Source organism: Mytilus californianus, unplaced genomic scaffold, assembly GCF_021869535.1.
Source record: "Mytilus californianus isolate M0D057914Y unplaced genomic scaffold, xbMytCali1.0.p SCAF_9, whole genome shotgun sequence".
Classification (NCBI taxonomy): Eukaryota; Metazoa; Mollusca; class Bivalvia; order Mytilida; family Mytilidae; genus Mytilus; species Mytilus californianus.
In genome coordinates, this window is record NW_026262745.1 from 28,328,855 (window position 1) to 28,344,100 (window position 15,246).

The 15,246-nt window shown below is 31.5% G+C and overlaps 1 protein-coding gene across 14 annotated transcripts in view; it reads right to left on the reverse strand.

Moving 5' to 3' along the window:
• LOC127716256 (hsc70-interacting protein-like) overlaps positions 1–15,109 on the reverse strand; it is a 65,523-nt gene extending 50,414 nt beyond the window's left edge. For 11 of the 14 annotated variants that reach the window (XM_052222417.1, XM_052222416.1, XM_052222414.1 and 8 more), the window contains exon 1: positions 15,055–15,109. The gene's annotated coding sequence lies outside the window, so the exon portion shown is untranslated. Of the gene's footprint in view, positions 1–15,049 lie in introns of all 14 variants that reach the window. The other 3 variants (XM_052222418.1, XM_052222405.1, XM_052222409.1) reach the window with 2 other exon arrangements.
• Between the last annotated feature and the right edge of the window lie 137 nt (positions 15,110–15,246).

The window sequence follows — 15,246 nt, forward strand, 5'->3', positions numbered from 1 at the left end:
AAACATTTTAGTATACATACCACCCGTTGTCACTTCTCACCTGACACAGGATTTATATATTTATTACGTAATACTAACGAACGTTATATTATCGATATAGAAAATTCAGTAGAATATAATCTGTATCAATGCACTGGCATGTTAAAGGTATTTTGATCTGACAAGAATACATTTGTTTATTTTATTTTTAGTTTATTTAGTTATATTTGTTCATGTTTTAGGTTAGAACAATGCACAAAACCATCGTATTTTCAAAAAATCTCTAAAACGTGCTGATTTTGGAACCTATATCAAAAGATTGGTATTACCTAGCTTTTGGGGTTTTAAAAAATATTCATTTAGTAATCAATTTTTGGCTTTTTTATATTTATATCAAAATTGAAATTCAAGGCCATATTTGCCAAAGAGAACAAGGTTAACAATTATCCAAAGTGCGACATGCGGAAAGATGGTTCGTTTTCCCTAAAAAAATTAAAATATTGAAGTAACGAATCTTTAAAGGTTACGTCACGTTAATATATTTTGAATGAAAAGGTGCAACTGGATGCACCCCTAAACAAAAAATGAAAAACTAAAATGGCGGGTATGCGTCAATCAGACAGCAATCCAACACAAACACAAGTAAGTTATCTGACATCTAGAATTAAGAGGTTTAAGCATAACCTGTGCTGGTATCAACTTTCAGAGTTCTGAGTAAAATTCTATATACCCATGTAGGACTTTGAACCGTGAAATAAACGCATTCCCTAAACACATACGGGTCCACAGACTCTTCTTATTATAATATAACGGTAAACGAGGATCTCAATGAGAGGAACAAGTTAAAGAAAAATGTTAACGCAGAATTATTTCCACATCCAGAAAATCAAAGAGGACGATCTCTCATTTACTACGCAACTGTAACTAATAGATACATAGACAATAACACTAGTGAATGCAAATGTATGTACTGAATTTGAAACAAATATACTGCACATCTGTAGATTTTAATCTAGCTTTCACGCGTCATATCTGAGACTGCTATATGTGTTATAGTAGTCTCAGGTCATACAGACCATCGCACACCATCGGACGGCCCACTGCACTTCGGCGCAGACCATCTAACTTCAGCGTGACAATCAGACTTCAGGGTCCCCATTGCACCTCCGACTGATACATATATATATATACACTTCTTTTTACTTGATTTCAATAATTGCAAACACTTTTCATACCGATTTCCTGATAATGGTTTTTATTGTACTAAAGTATTAATTGTTATTACCGCGGATATTGCCCGAGGAAAATATGAGTTTATCTAAAGGTATAAAAATCTTCATAGCTGATATATTTTGATGCTTATGTTACAAACAAAAATATATAACAAACATTTCGTAAATTGTCAGTATATAAATTCAGAAAAAAATATTAAGAAATGAAGGTTTTAGCTCCCTCAGACTAAGTTGGCCTTTGATGAATTTAGCTCTTATGTAAAAATAAGGAGATGTGGTATAATTGCCAATGAGACAACTATTCAAGTAAGTTCAATCAAGAGGATGTATAAGCAGTTGCATGTATATAAAGGCAATCGTGCCTAAAGTGTTGTTTTGTGAGGGGATCAAGACGTAGGGATGTGAATGAGTGGTTTATGTGTGCAATAATTTCGGCCTCCTAATTATAGTGTAAATCTGCAGTTGTTTCATGTAGTTGATATACAAATTATCACAAACCTAAATGGATAAGATGAATGAATTAATAGTTGGTTGTTTAACGTCCATTGGCAACTGTTAGATGGATTATTAGGGGAGAACATTAATCATGATATAATTATGAACATTGGCAATCATACCACATCTTCTTTTTTATAAGAACATACATGCATGTGTAGATTTTCGTCTTAACTGTAAACGAGTGTCCCCGGGCGTCAAAACCGAATTTAGACTTGTGTAAATTTCTGAAACATACATTTCATTATTTAACCAATGTAAAGTGTTCCGAATTCACTCCAGATTTCTGAATTTATTCTCATTATGAAATCAAGAAGAAAGAATCTTCAAATGCTCAGGCAAAACAAATAATACCGTTTTGAGCTGTAACTTTTAGCTATCCTAAGGTTAGGATACACACAAGACCTAACGTACTACATTTTATTTTATATGCCACAAAACGTATCTAGCTTAGTTTAAATTAAAATAAAGAACAGAGAATAAAAAAGTTGCTAAAGAGAAAATACATATCCGTGTTAATTTTGCCTCAGTTTGTTTATTCAAGTTTGACATCCAACTTCTTAATCCGCAATCCACATTCACCCGACAACCTTGTATATTGTATATTCTTGATGAAATACCCTCATGTACATGCATGTGACCACCAGGAACTAGGACAAATCTGATATCTTTCATGGTATTTATCAAAACCTAAATGATTGAAAATATCTAAGTAGAATATGAATTTGCCAAATAAGCGTTCAGAATTTTAATCTAGCATAGTTCAACATTGGAGAAATGACTCAAGTTGAACGTTATTAATAAGATGTCCAAAATATATATATACATGCATATTGCGATTGGTGCTGCAGTGTATCAAAGGTGTGAGTTCAAATCCCGTTGAGAGACAAACATTTTTCAGCTTAAAGATCTAATTCTTACACTAATGGGTTTAATTTTCAGACTCAATTATAGACGTAAGTAAAGTTTTAACCCAAAATCGAGAACAAGAGATTTGATATTTGCTGTTTCAAATATTTTGCAATTGAATTAAGATAGAATTACATAATAGTAAACCCATTTCTGTAACATCATGATACACATGTAAAAGTAGATGAAAAAATGAGTATCTCGCAATTAAAAAAAAAGTTTTCCAATCAGTTATGGTTAAACAAGACTGTAAAGTCATCTTACAAAATGCACTAAAGACTGAATGAATATCATCCGATTTAGAATTAACACACGTTGAGTGCAAATTACACGATTAAGAATGAATGAACGTTGAGCGCACTAAACACAATTGAGAATAAATGAACGTTGAATGCACTTAACACGATTAAGAATGAATGAACGTTGAGCGCACGTTGAATGGAAAACACACAGAATGATGAACGATGAGCGCACGCACGTTGAATGCACGATGAATGAACGATGCACGCACGCAGAACGGACGATGCACGATGAATGCACGGAAAATAGGTCAGTTTGAATTTTAGAAGGTCTGTATATATACATGTTTTATTCCACGAGTTTTCCGATGCAAGAATATTTTATTAAATTTCATATTGGTTTTTTTTCCGTTTAGCCTGAATGGAGAATTTAGAAATAAAGTAGGAAAATAGATTATAGCCTAGCGTGCTGTCGAAATATACCTTGTGCGCTAAATTGTAGAAAAGGGAAATTGGTCCTATAAAAATTACAAATACGAAAATGAAGAATTTTTATAGTGGCGGGAATTTGTTTTCGATCTCTGTAAAAATACAAGGCACTTATTTTTGCTAATATTTCTTTAGTTTACATGTAAAAATCATTGCAATTTATACTAGTAAAAGAATATATTGTTCATACAACCTTGACCATAACAGGTCTCATTAAATCATTCTCGTTGCTGCATAGTAAGCCGATAAAACGTTTTTTGGTGTTTTTTTTTTTGTACTGATAAATGAAACAACTCCAAAATTGATAATTTCGTATCAAATAAAATGTTGTCCCGAATAAAAACTGAAACTCAATTTAATGAATAAAAAAAAACGAGTATTTGATTTATGTACATGTCGTACGAAATAAGTCCACCGGATTTAGCAGTTAAATAACTGGAAAAATTAATTGAACAGTAAAAGCTACAATTTAATCCATCACTTGGTGTCTGTCGTCTGTTTGTATTGTAAACATACTGAATTCGTTTTTTTCCAGAAATATATCTCTTAAATGAGTTCAAGTATATATATATATATAAATAAATCCATAGGGTATCTTGTGGTAGTTGAAATTATTCAGTGCAATCATTTAGAGTCCGTCGTCGACTGTCATACATTTCAAATTGTTTGCTGTTGGTCGTCTGTTGTTAATGGCAGTCGGCCCTCTGTCTCCAAATTTTAGCCCCCACTTAGGTCAATGACCAATATTTTTTGGAAAGGGGGGGAGGGTATTTTTTTCGAGACAAACATTTTCTTTACTTAAAAAAAAACTAAACAATTTTCTATGTTTTATCATTAAATTAGCAGATGTATACTCAAGTTAGATTGCAACTATAGATGTTGAATAAAACAAATCATTTAATCTGTATTGTTCGGGTGACCCTACTTCTGTTTTAACACATGACGCCATCAATCTACACGACCGTTTGGAAAATATGCGGACGATATAATCCATGGCTAATTCTCTTGTGGGTTAAAGAAAAGGAAATTTATGCCTTGAAGTAGTAAAATATTGTTACCTTTCAAATTATTATTTTTATTTTTATATTCAGATCTTTAATTGTTTTGGTTTTATGTATTCACAATTTTATAGAAACTCGTGACAATTTAGAACTTGATATATTGTGTAAACACCTGTTTCTTGTTGAAGACTATACATGTATATGTTACCCTCTCGATGTTCTTATGTTGTTTTTGTCGTTCGATTGCTGTCATATTGACGTGTAACCCACATCTCAAACAGTTTGAGTTCCGTTTGATTACTTTTTAACTCAACTTTTCAATCAGTTTATAACAAACTGAAACGGTTATCGAGTTAATTAATTGCTTTCTTTCCCTCAAGCCATGAATATACTCAGTGGAAGATATATATGTATATAGGTATAAGCGTTGTCTATTTTTATATGACAAGACCACAGTAGCAACAATATCCTTTTAATGTAGAATTCTTTATAAAAAAACTATGCCGACAATGTTCAAGCATCATCGCATACAGGTTTGTTTTATAAGACAGCTGATTGGATAAAAGTGATACATTCCCACGCCTACATTAATCTGATGTCCAATCAAATGCCTCCAGAAACCTGTCAATAAAACAATTACTGCAAAAATTGATAAGTTAGAGATTTGATTGTGTATTCGATATTTGAAAAAAGTAAGAAAGCTTCTATTCGTTCAACATTAAATTGCGAAGAACGTGTCGTGTAACAACCCTCCCCCTTTCATGTTTACACCTTCTTATTTTAACACTTTCTTTTTCAACGGAGAAAATATAAAATATAACCGTACTGCAAGTTTCTGAATTTTGCAAGAATTCTATGTAGCAACGTGTGATTCACGGAATTGTCATATTTTCAAGGTTTAACAGACCTCTGAAAGAAGTTAGATCATACAATTTTCATCAACCATGTGCAAAAAAAAAAAAACCCACCGAATTATATTTGCAAATTGGAAAAGATTAAGAATTGTTTTATATCCGTACTAAAAATCTTCCGTAATTATTTGAAATAAAACAAAAAAAAAATATGTTTCTCTCTGCCTGAGTGCAATCGAAAACAAATTTTCATTTTATTCTTTATCTATAATTTGCAAAAGAGGAAAAATTATCAAATTATTAAAAGAAAGACTAACGATAATATTACCATTCAGGTAAATGAGTTTTCCATAAAGTAACTAATCCTTAATTCACAACCGTCAATGTACTTGAAAAACTCTGGATTCATTTTTGATATTTACCTGATAGATAGATAAAAAAAAACATATCTATCAGGAATTTCGATGGCAAAAAAGAAATAATAAATGTGTTTTTTTTTTGTAGACGAGTAGCAAATTGAAGTAGGAAATTTTGTTGAAAGAAAGTTTTTATATATTCACATCTTTCTGAGTAAAGTGTCAAAAATGCAACAGTGTAATTGTATTAATAGTAACTGATGACTATTTTATAGATTAAAGGATTATAAGTCGAACACGACACTCGCACAATGTACATAATTTAAAACTGGTTTATTTTTTTTTCTATAGATTGCATTCCGAAGTGCACATGCTTGGCTAAGATAGTTGAATGTTCAGCGAACAATATTACATGATATGCAAATGATATCAATCGAAAGCAACAGAGGAAGATTTAAGTTTTGAAATCAGAGCATTCCTTAAATTAAACATTTGAAACAGATTTTTTTAAGCACCAGCATGCATATTTTGATTATTATAAATATAAAATTGAGAATGACTGATGTACTTATTATTCTATCTAACAATTAGCATTGGTAGTCTCGGCAGTTTTCTCTCCCTGAGTGCGGGAGGTCCTTTTTAACGGACAGCGGAAAGAAAGTCACAGGACAGAAAGTTACAAATTTGATAGGACAAAAAGTCACATATAATTTGTTGACAATTGATTGATTATATAAGAGACAAATCTTGAAATAATTACTTTTTATTACATATTTTCTTTTTACAGTTTGGGAAATTGTTCATTAGCCTTGATAATTGAAGATTTATTAAATTTTAATCATTAGAAGGATATGTTTTTTGAAGCACCATGAAGCCGTTTAAGCACCAAGCCACTTTGACATTTTGTTTATGAAATGAGAAGTAACACGGGTGCTATATAAAACAATTCTGCTACGAAACAGAAATATAAACCGTAAACTAGATGTATAATTATGTACATTTTCTTTTTAATAATTGTTTCATAACTTATTCTATGTTATATTTTTCTATAATATAGTTTATTCTTTTTTTTTAGTTCTTGTTAAAAAAGACTTGATGCTTAAAACGGTCAGAGAAGTATCAAAATTGGGTTTTATAGGTACCTATACTAAATATAAACTGTTACCTAGATTTTTTAAATATGCTGCATTCTTGTTGCATTTATTTTGAAATAATGTTGTATAATTTGTAAATGTAATAATTTTATCCGGTGTATCCTTATATATGATAAAACATGGCAACATATTTCACATAACTTCCATGGATAAAACATTCACAGCGTTGCACGGGTATTTATGATTATTAAGATAGTGTTTGACAGTCCGTTTCGGTTGAATGCTCAGATAATCCGTATATTAAAATGTAAATAACTTTCACCAAACATCTGTCATCTGTCAAAAATTAGAAAAATATAAAGTAAATAAGATACTCAGAATATATTTTCCTTGACTAATTTTATATGGGTAAGAACATTTATTTTAAATCACAGACGAAAATGTGTTTCAGAACATTTTTGATATTTATTACTAATCATTATATATTTACAGACGGAACGAATACATACTAAATTACTTAATGCAAGAAAGCACGACTGCAAAGTTTTTATGACTTGCACACTTTTCCGGTTACACCAATTATTCTTTTCTTATATAACCAATTAAATGTTTACGTGAAATAACATCGGAAAAAAATGAATTGCAACTTTGCAAACGTTATTTAATTAATAGACATACAACATAACATTAAAAGACCACAAAAGAATACCCTCCATTCTTTTCCGATTTTATTCACGAAAGGGAAACAACCCCTAATAAACACAGAGAAAGTGTCGCCCGTTTTGCATCCGAATATTTAAAATCTTAACACGACTGAACACGATCTTACAAAGTCTAAACAGCATTTTTACCTTTAGTCTGATTTGATCTGAACGTGGTCTGATCAAGTCTTAATCGGATGCAAGAACAATCTGTCTTGTTTATCTTAACATGACTGAACGGACTTAACACGGTATATCGTGACAGCGTCTGAAAGTCTGAAAAAGTCTTGACGTTTTTCTCTAGCAGTAAATCCAGTCGATTAAGACTTGATCAGACCAAAATGACCGTTTCAGACTCAAATATTGCTACTAGTGCAATATACGACCACAAAAATTTTTTTGCGGTCGTATAAAAACGGGACCCAAAATTAAAAATCTAAATACACGGCTAGATTTGGCATAACAAAGAACCCCAATAATTCGATTTTTGATGAAATCGAACAAAGTTTAATTTTGGACCCTTTTGACCTCAATATGGACCAATTTGATAGTGGGGTCCACAAATAAAAAATCTAAATACATGGTTAGATTCAGCATATCAAAGAACCCCATATATTCAATTTTTGTTGAAATCAAACAAAGTTTAATTTTGGACCCCAATTTGGACCAACTTGAAAACTGGGCCAAAAATCAAAAATCTAAATACATGTTTAGATTCAGCATATCAAAGAACCCCATATATTCAATTTTTGTTAAAATCAAACAAAGTTTAATTTTGGACCCTTTGGACCTTAATGTAGACCAATTTGAAAACTGGACCCAAAATTAAAAATCTAAATACACGGTAAGATTCGGCATAACAAATAAATAAATGTGGTCAAAGATCTTACAAATCTAATGCGCCATACTGTGCAATTAAAGATTACTTCTTGAAATTTGAAAAAAAATAATATTTGAAGAATAATTCTTTTTAATTTCTGAAATCTGAAATGAGAAAAAATTGACCCCCTACAATTTCTTTTTACCCCCCCCCCCCCCCCACCCCTTTTTTCCCCAAAAAAATTCTTTCCCTCAAGATATGGTCATAATCTCAATTCAAATTTCCAATGGAGTTTGCAACCATAATTACCCATTTAAATTTACCATAGTGCTAACTTAATCTATTTTATAATAGAATTTAAAATATAGTGTCAAATCTTTCATATGGATTTTTTTGTAAAAAAAAAAGATGCAACATTTGCAGATATTTTTACTTGTCTTCCTTTATAAATATGCATTTCTTTAAACATAATTTAAAAGCAGTGTAAGGGAAGTAACCAAAACGTTGTATTTGGATTACCTCCCTTACACTGTTTTAAATTATCTTAATTGTTCATTAACCATTACTTTATACATAATTTAAAAGCAGTGTAAGGGAGATAATTTCAATGATGTATTTGATTTATCTCCCTTACACTGCTTTAAATTATGTTTTGTACTAAAGTATTTGTCCATTAACCAGGACAACCTTGTTTTTCCCCCTTTTTTGCCCCTAATTCTTAAACGGTTTGAGCCATAACCCCCCAAAGCAAATCCTAACCATCCCTTTGTGGTATGGAAACTTGTAGTATAATTTCAGAGAGATCCATACACCGTTCCACAGTTATTGTCTGGAAACTAGAAAATGCTTATTTTTGGCCCCTTTTTGGCCCCTTATTCCTTAACTGTTGGTACCATAACCCCCAAAATCAATCCCCACCTTCCTTTTGTGGTATTGAACCTTATGGTAAAATTTCATAGAGATCCATTCACTTAAACTAAAGTTAGAGTGCGAAAACTAATGCGTCTTCGGACGACGACGCCGGACGATGAAGACGACGACACCAACGTCATACCAATATACGACAACAAAAATTTTTTTGCGGTCGTATAAAAACCGGACCCAAATTAAAAATCTAAAAACACGGTTAGATTTGGCATATCAAAGAACCCCAATAATTCAATTTTTGATGAAATCAAACAAAGTTTAATTTTGGACCCTTTTGACCTCAATATGAACCAATTTGATAGCGGGCCCACAAATAAAAAATCTAAATACATGGTTAGATTCAGCATATCAAAGAACCCCATATGTTCAATTTTTGTTGAAATCAAACAAAGTTTAATTTTGGACCAACTTGAAAACTGGGCCAAAAATCTAAAATCTAAATACATGGTTAGATTCAGCATATCAAAGAACCCCATATATTCAATTTTTGTTGAAATCAAACAAAGTTTAATTTTGGACCCCAACTTGGACAAACTTGAAAACTGGGCCCATAATCAAAAATCTAAACACATGTTTAGATTCAGCATATCAAAGAACCCCAAGAATTCAATTTTTGTTAAAATCAAACTAAGTTTAATTTTAGACCCTTTGGACCTTAATATAGACCAATTTAAAAAACAGGACCCAAAATTAAAAATCTAAATACACGGTTAGATTTGGCATATCAAATAACCCCAATAATTCAATTTTTGATGAAATCAAACGAAGTCTAATTTTGGACCCTTTTGACCTCAATATGAACCAATTTGATAGCGGGGTCCACAAATAAAAAAATCTAAATACATGGTAAGATTCAGCATATCAAAGTACCCCATATATTCAATTTTTGTTGAATTCAAACAAAGTTTAATTTTGGACCCCAATTTGGACCAACTTGAAAACTGGGCCAAAAATCAAAAATCTAAATACATGTTTAGATTCAGCATATCAAAGAACCCCATATATTCAATTTTTGTTAAAATCAAACAAAGTTTAATTTTGGACCCTTTGGACCTTAATGTAGACCAATTTGAAAACTGGACCCAAAATTAAAAATCTAAATACACGGTTAGATTCGACATAACAAATAAATAAATGTGGTCAAAGATTTTACAAATCTAATGCGCCATACTATGCAATTAAAGATTACTTCTTGAAATTTTTCAATATTTGAAATTTGAAAAAAAAATAATATTTGAAGAATAATTCTTTTTAATTTCTGAAATCTGAAATGAGAAAAAAAAGACCCCCCACAATTTCTTTTTACACCCCCCCCCCCCCTTTTTTCCCCCCAAAAAATTCTTTCCCTCAAGATATGGTCATAATCTCAATTCAAATTTCCAATGGAGTTTGCAACCATAATTACCCATTTAAATTTACCATAGTGCTAACTTAATCTATTTTATAATAGAATTTAAAATATTGTGTCAAATCTTTGATATGGATTTTTTTGAAAAAAAAAAAGATGCAACATTTGCAGATATTTTTACTGGTCTTCCTTTATAAATATGCATTTCTTTAAACATAATTCAAAAGCAGTGTAAGGGAAGTGACCAAAACGTTGTATTTGGATTACCTCCCTTACACTGTTTTAAATTATCTTAATTGTTCATTAACCATTACTTTATACATAATTTAAAAGCAGTGTAAGGGAGATAATTTCAATGATGTATTTGATTTATCTCCCTTACACTGCTTTAAATTATGTTTTGTACAAAATGTACTAAAGTATTTGTCCATTAACCAGGACAACCTTGTTTTTCCCCCTTTTTTGCCCTTAATTCCTAAACGGTTTGAGCCATAACCCCCCAAAGCAAATCCTAACCATCCCTTTGTGGTATGGAAACTTGTAGTATAATTTCAGAGAGATCCATACACCGTTCCACAGTTATTGTCTGGAAACTAGAAAATGCTTATTTTTGGCCCCTTTTTGGCCCCTAATTCCAAAACTGTTGGTACCATAACCCCCAAAATCAATCCCAACCTTCCTTTTGTGGTATTGAACCTTATGGTAAAATTTCAAAGAGATCCATTCACTTAAACTTAAGTTAGAGTGCGAAAACTAATGTGTCTTCGGACGACGACGACGACGCCAACGTCATACCAATATACGACTGCAAAAATTTTTAGCGGTCGTATAAAAATTCAGCAATTTTTCTATTTGTAAACACGCATAACTCTAGAACGGTTGTGTATAAGTTTTATAACATTTGGTTGAGACAAACTAAAGTTAGAGAATGGAACATAAAATTCAGCAATTTTCATGTTTATAAAAGGACATAACTCAAGAATGGTAAAAGTCTTGCCATCAAATTTCGTACTTAATCTGTATTATGTAGTAATAAGCATTGTGTATAAGTTTCATAACATTTGTTTGAGGCAAACTAAAGTTAGAAAACGGAAACAAAAAATTTGTACTTGATCTTAGTTTTGTGGTTATGAATATTGTGTATAGGTTTCATAATGTTTAATTAGGGCAAACTTAAGTTACAGAATGGAAACTAAAATTTTTGCAATCTTTCGATTTATAAAGGGGCATAACTCAATAATGATTAAAGTGACACTACCCAAATTCAACTTGATCTGTGTTTTATCAGTGGAAGTCAAAATTAAACATTGCATTGTATAAAGCATTGATTGTAGTTGATTCAACTATAATCATGGACAAAGGAAGATAACTCCAATTTTAATAAAATTACTTGATATTTAGAAGAAAATAAAAATTTTGCAATTTTTCCATTTCTAATGGGGCATAACTCTAGAATGGTTAAAGTGACGCCACCAAAATTCAAACTTGATCTGTGTTTTGTGGTAATAAGCATTGTGTATAAGTTTCATAACATTTGGTTGAGGCAAACTAAAGTTAGAGAACGGAAACCAATTTTGGGACGTACGTACGTACGTACGTACGTATGTACAGACAGACAAGGGTAAAACTTAATGCCCCCTCCGCTACGGCAGGGGCATAAAAATATTTCTTTTTTGTGCAATCATTAATGAAAGTGAAATAGTGAAATAATAATTCGCTTTTAGCAGCCAGTTTAGTTCAATTTTGTCAAAATGAGCTAGGAAACATCGCTGATGAATTATTCACTTGCAAGTGAATAATTCGACCTCATTGAATCTGTATTCATGTAACCTTCAATTTAACCCCTTAGCTAGAAATCAGTTAAGCACATTTTAGGCGTGTTCAGCCATTAAATGGAAAAGAATGTCAACACTGAAAGTGAAACAAAGGTGAACCATTTCGTTGACTGATTTGATCCACAAAAAACATTCTTATACAGGTAATAAACAGCTGCGCCATGAGCGCATGATACGCCCGTCGTCTTGTGTGTGAATTTTTATGCAATAAGCATAAATAGTTTCTGACGTACGGCGAGACATGCGAAAACCCCCTTTTTTTTTACAAAAAACTCAATATCTCTAAAATTTTTAATCAAAACCAAAAAGTATACAGATCTTAAGATTAATATAACTAAGAAGTGTGTAAAATTTTAAGCAATAATCATAAATCGTTTTTGAGATACGGCGCGACATGTGAAAAACCCCTCCCCCTTTTTTTACAAAATACTCAATAACTCAAAAATAAAATTTTGAATCATCACCAATAAACTGCTTCACTAAGAGCAGCTGGATACGCCCGCAAAGGTCCAACCCTGAACAGTTGGGACAAAAATGGACACAATATTCAAGCTTGATACAGGTCTGAATTTTGATTGTATTAAATATTTAACATATTATAGGTTTCTGAATAAATGTAGTCAAAGAAATTGAAATTGGTTACTGGTATATGAATTGAATTTATATTCAATTAAAGATTTCTTGCTGTTGTGCAATACACTGTGCTGTTGCGCAATACTAAGTAAATCTGTTGTCAGACTATAAACAATTAAAGTTCAATTAATTCTCAATGTCATATTAAAAATCTATGAAAATGTAAAGGGAGCTTACATCAATAGATGTAAATAATTCACTAAAGTTTCATGAGAATTTCTGACAGCATTTTTGAGTTATTGTCCAAAAACTGGAAAATCACCCCTTTTTTAATGAATAAAACCCCATAACTTAGAAATGTAAAATGTAAAATTTATAAAATTCTAAAGGGAGCTTACATCAATAGATATAAACAATTCACCAAAGTTTCATAAGAACTGCTGAAAGCATTTTTGATTTTTTGTCTGAAAACTGAAAAATCCCCCTTTTTTTTATGAATAAAACCCTGTAACTCGGAAATGTAAAATCTAAAATATATAAAAATCAAAAGGGAGCTCATGTCAATAGATATAAACAATTCACCACAATTTCTTGCAAGTTGGTGATAGCATTCTCGAGTTATTGTCCGAAAACTGGAAAATCCCCCTTTTTTTAATGAATAAAACCCCATAACTCGGAAACGTAAAATCTAAAATTTATAAAAAATGAAAGGGAGCTCACGTCAATAGATATAAACAATTCACTTAAGTTTTATGCAAATTGGTTAAAGCGTTTTTGAATTAATGTCCGACATGTTGACGACAGACGGACGGACAGACGGACGGACAACGGTATACCATAATACGTCCCGTAAACGGGCGTATAAAAAGTATACAGATCTTAAGGTTAATATAACTAAGAAGTGTGTAAAGTTTTAAGCAATAATCATAAACTGTTTTTGAGATACGGCGTAACATGTGAAAAACCCCTCCCCCTTATTTAACAAAATACTCAATATTTCTAAAATAAAATTTTGAATCATCACCAAAAAGTATACAGATCTTAAGATTAATATAACTAAGAAGTGTGTAACGTTTTAAGCAATAATCATAAATTGTTTTTGAGATACAGCGCGACATGTGAAAAAAAACACACACCTGTTTTAGTTACTAAGTCCCGTAACTCAAAAAGTTTTAATCTTATTTTCACCAAAACGTATACAGATCGTTTGACCATCATAAGAAACAACTATATTAAGTTTCATGAAATTTGGATAAGTACATTCTCAAGTTACGGTGCGACATGTTTACGCTGGACAGACAGACGGACAGACAGACAGGCGGACAGACAGACAGACGGACTGACGCAGGACATTTGTATACCATAATACGTCCCGTCAAAAATTTGATGGGCGTATTAAAATGATGAATAACTTATTTTTTTTAACCTATAACATGAAATCAAAGAGACCTCGAAAAAAATCCAATTGCATATGGTTGCAATCTATTTATATTTATGTCTAAATTGGGTTATGTGACCATCGGCAGTCTTCGGATGTCATCTTGATGGTTAATTAGATTGTGTTTAGACTAATATACACACAAAATGCTGATATATATTATCGACTCCATGCATTTTTAATTGTTTATTTCAGACTTATTGTAATTATGATATACAATTTAGTATGTTATAAACCAAATATGAGAATTTGGTGAACATGAATTTGACAGCTTAATGCCCCTTTAAACATGTACATGAGATGTATGTCTTTTAGAAAAGTTTTATGCACAATACATTGTTTAAACAAGGCCTTGGGTAGCTTCAACTGGATTGTGACGCCATGAAAAGGTGGTGTAATTTCGGAACTTATACAGAAATTTGGAATAAATACTAATAGCAATAAGGTGTACACTCAGATTACATTTTTTATGTCTATTGATTAGTTGATTGGAGGTTCCTATGATTAGGTGCGTATATTGCAAGTTATTGATCTTTGATTAGGTTACTGTGACATAGGAAATATACGGGAAAACGCAAGGATTTGAAAGTCGTCTATAACATGTAGATGAACTGCTGAAATGAAAGTAGATACCACATGCTGTGTTTTAATGCGAGCTTCAAGAATGATGTCATGCGTGCAGTTTGTGTCTTATAATGATACATATTACTACAATTCTTTAATTAATGCGACACTGGAATTAATTGTATTAGCTACAGTTACCTTACCACGCTGTTTAGAAATTTCTGGTCGAATGTCAACAACCTTCACCTTACTAGACCTATTAAGTCAAAGAAAATAAATGACCGATTTTTTTTTTTAAACTGTATGGTTCTCGGATATTGTATGGATCGTTTAACAAATAAATAATAAAAAAGCAAAAATTAACGATACTAACAAGTATAAAAAATTGTTCTATA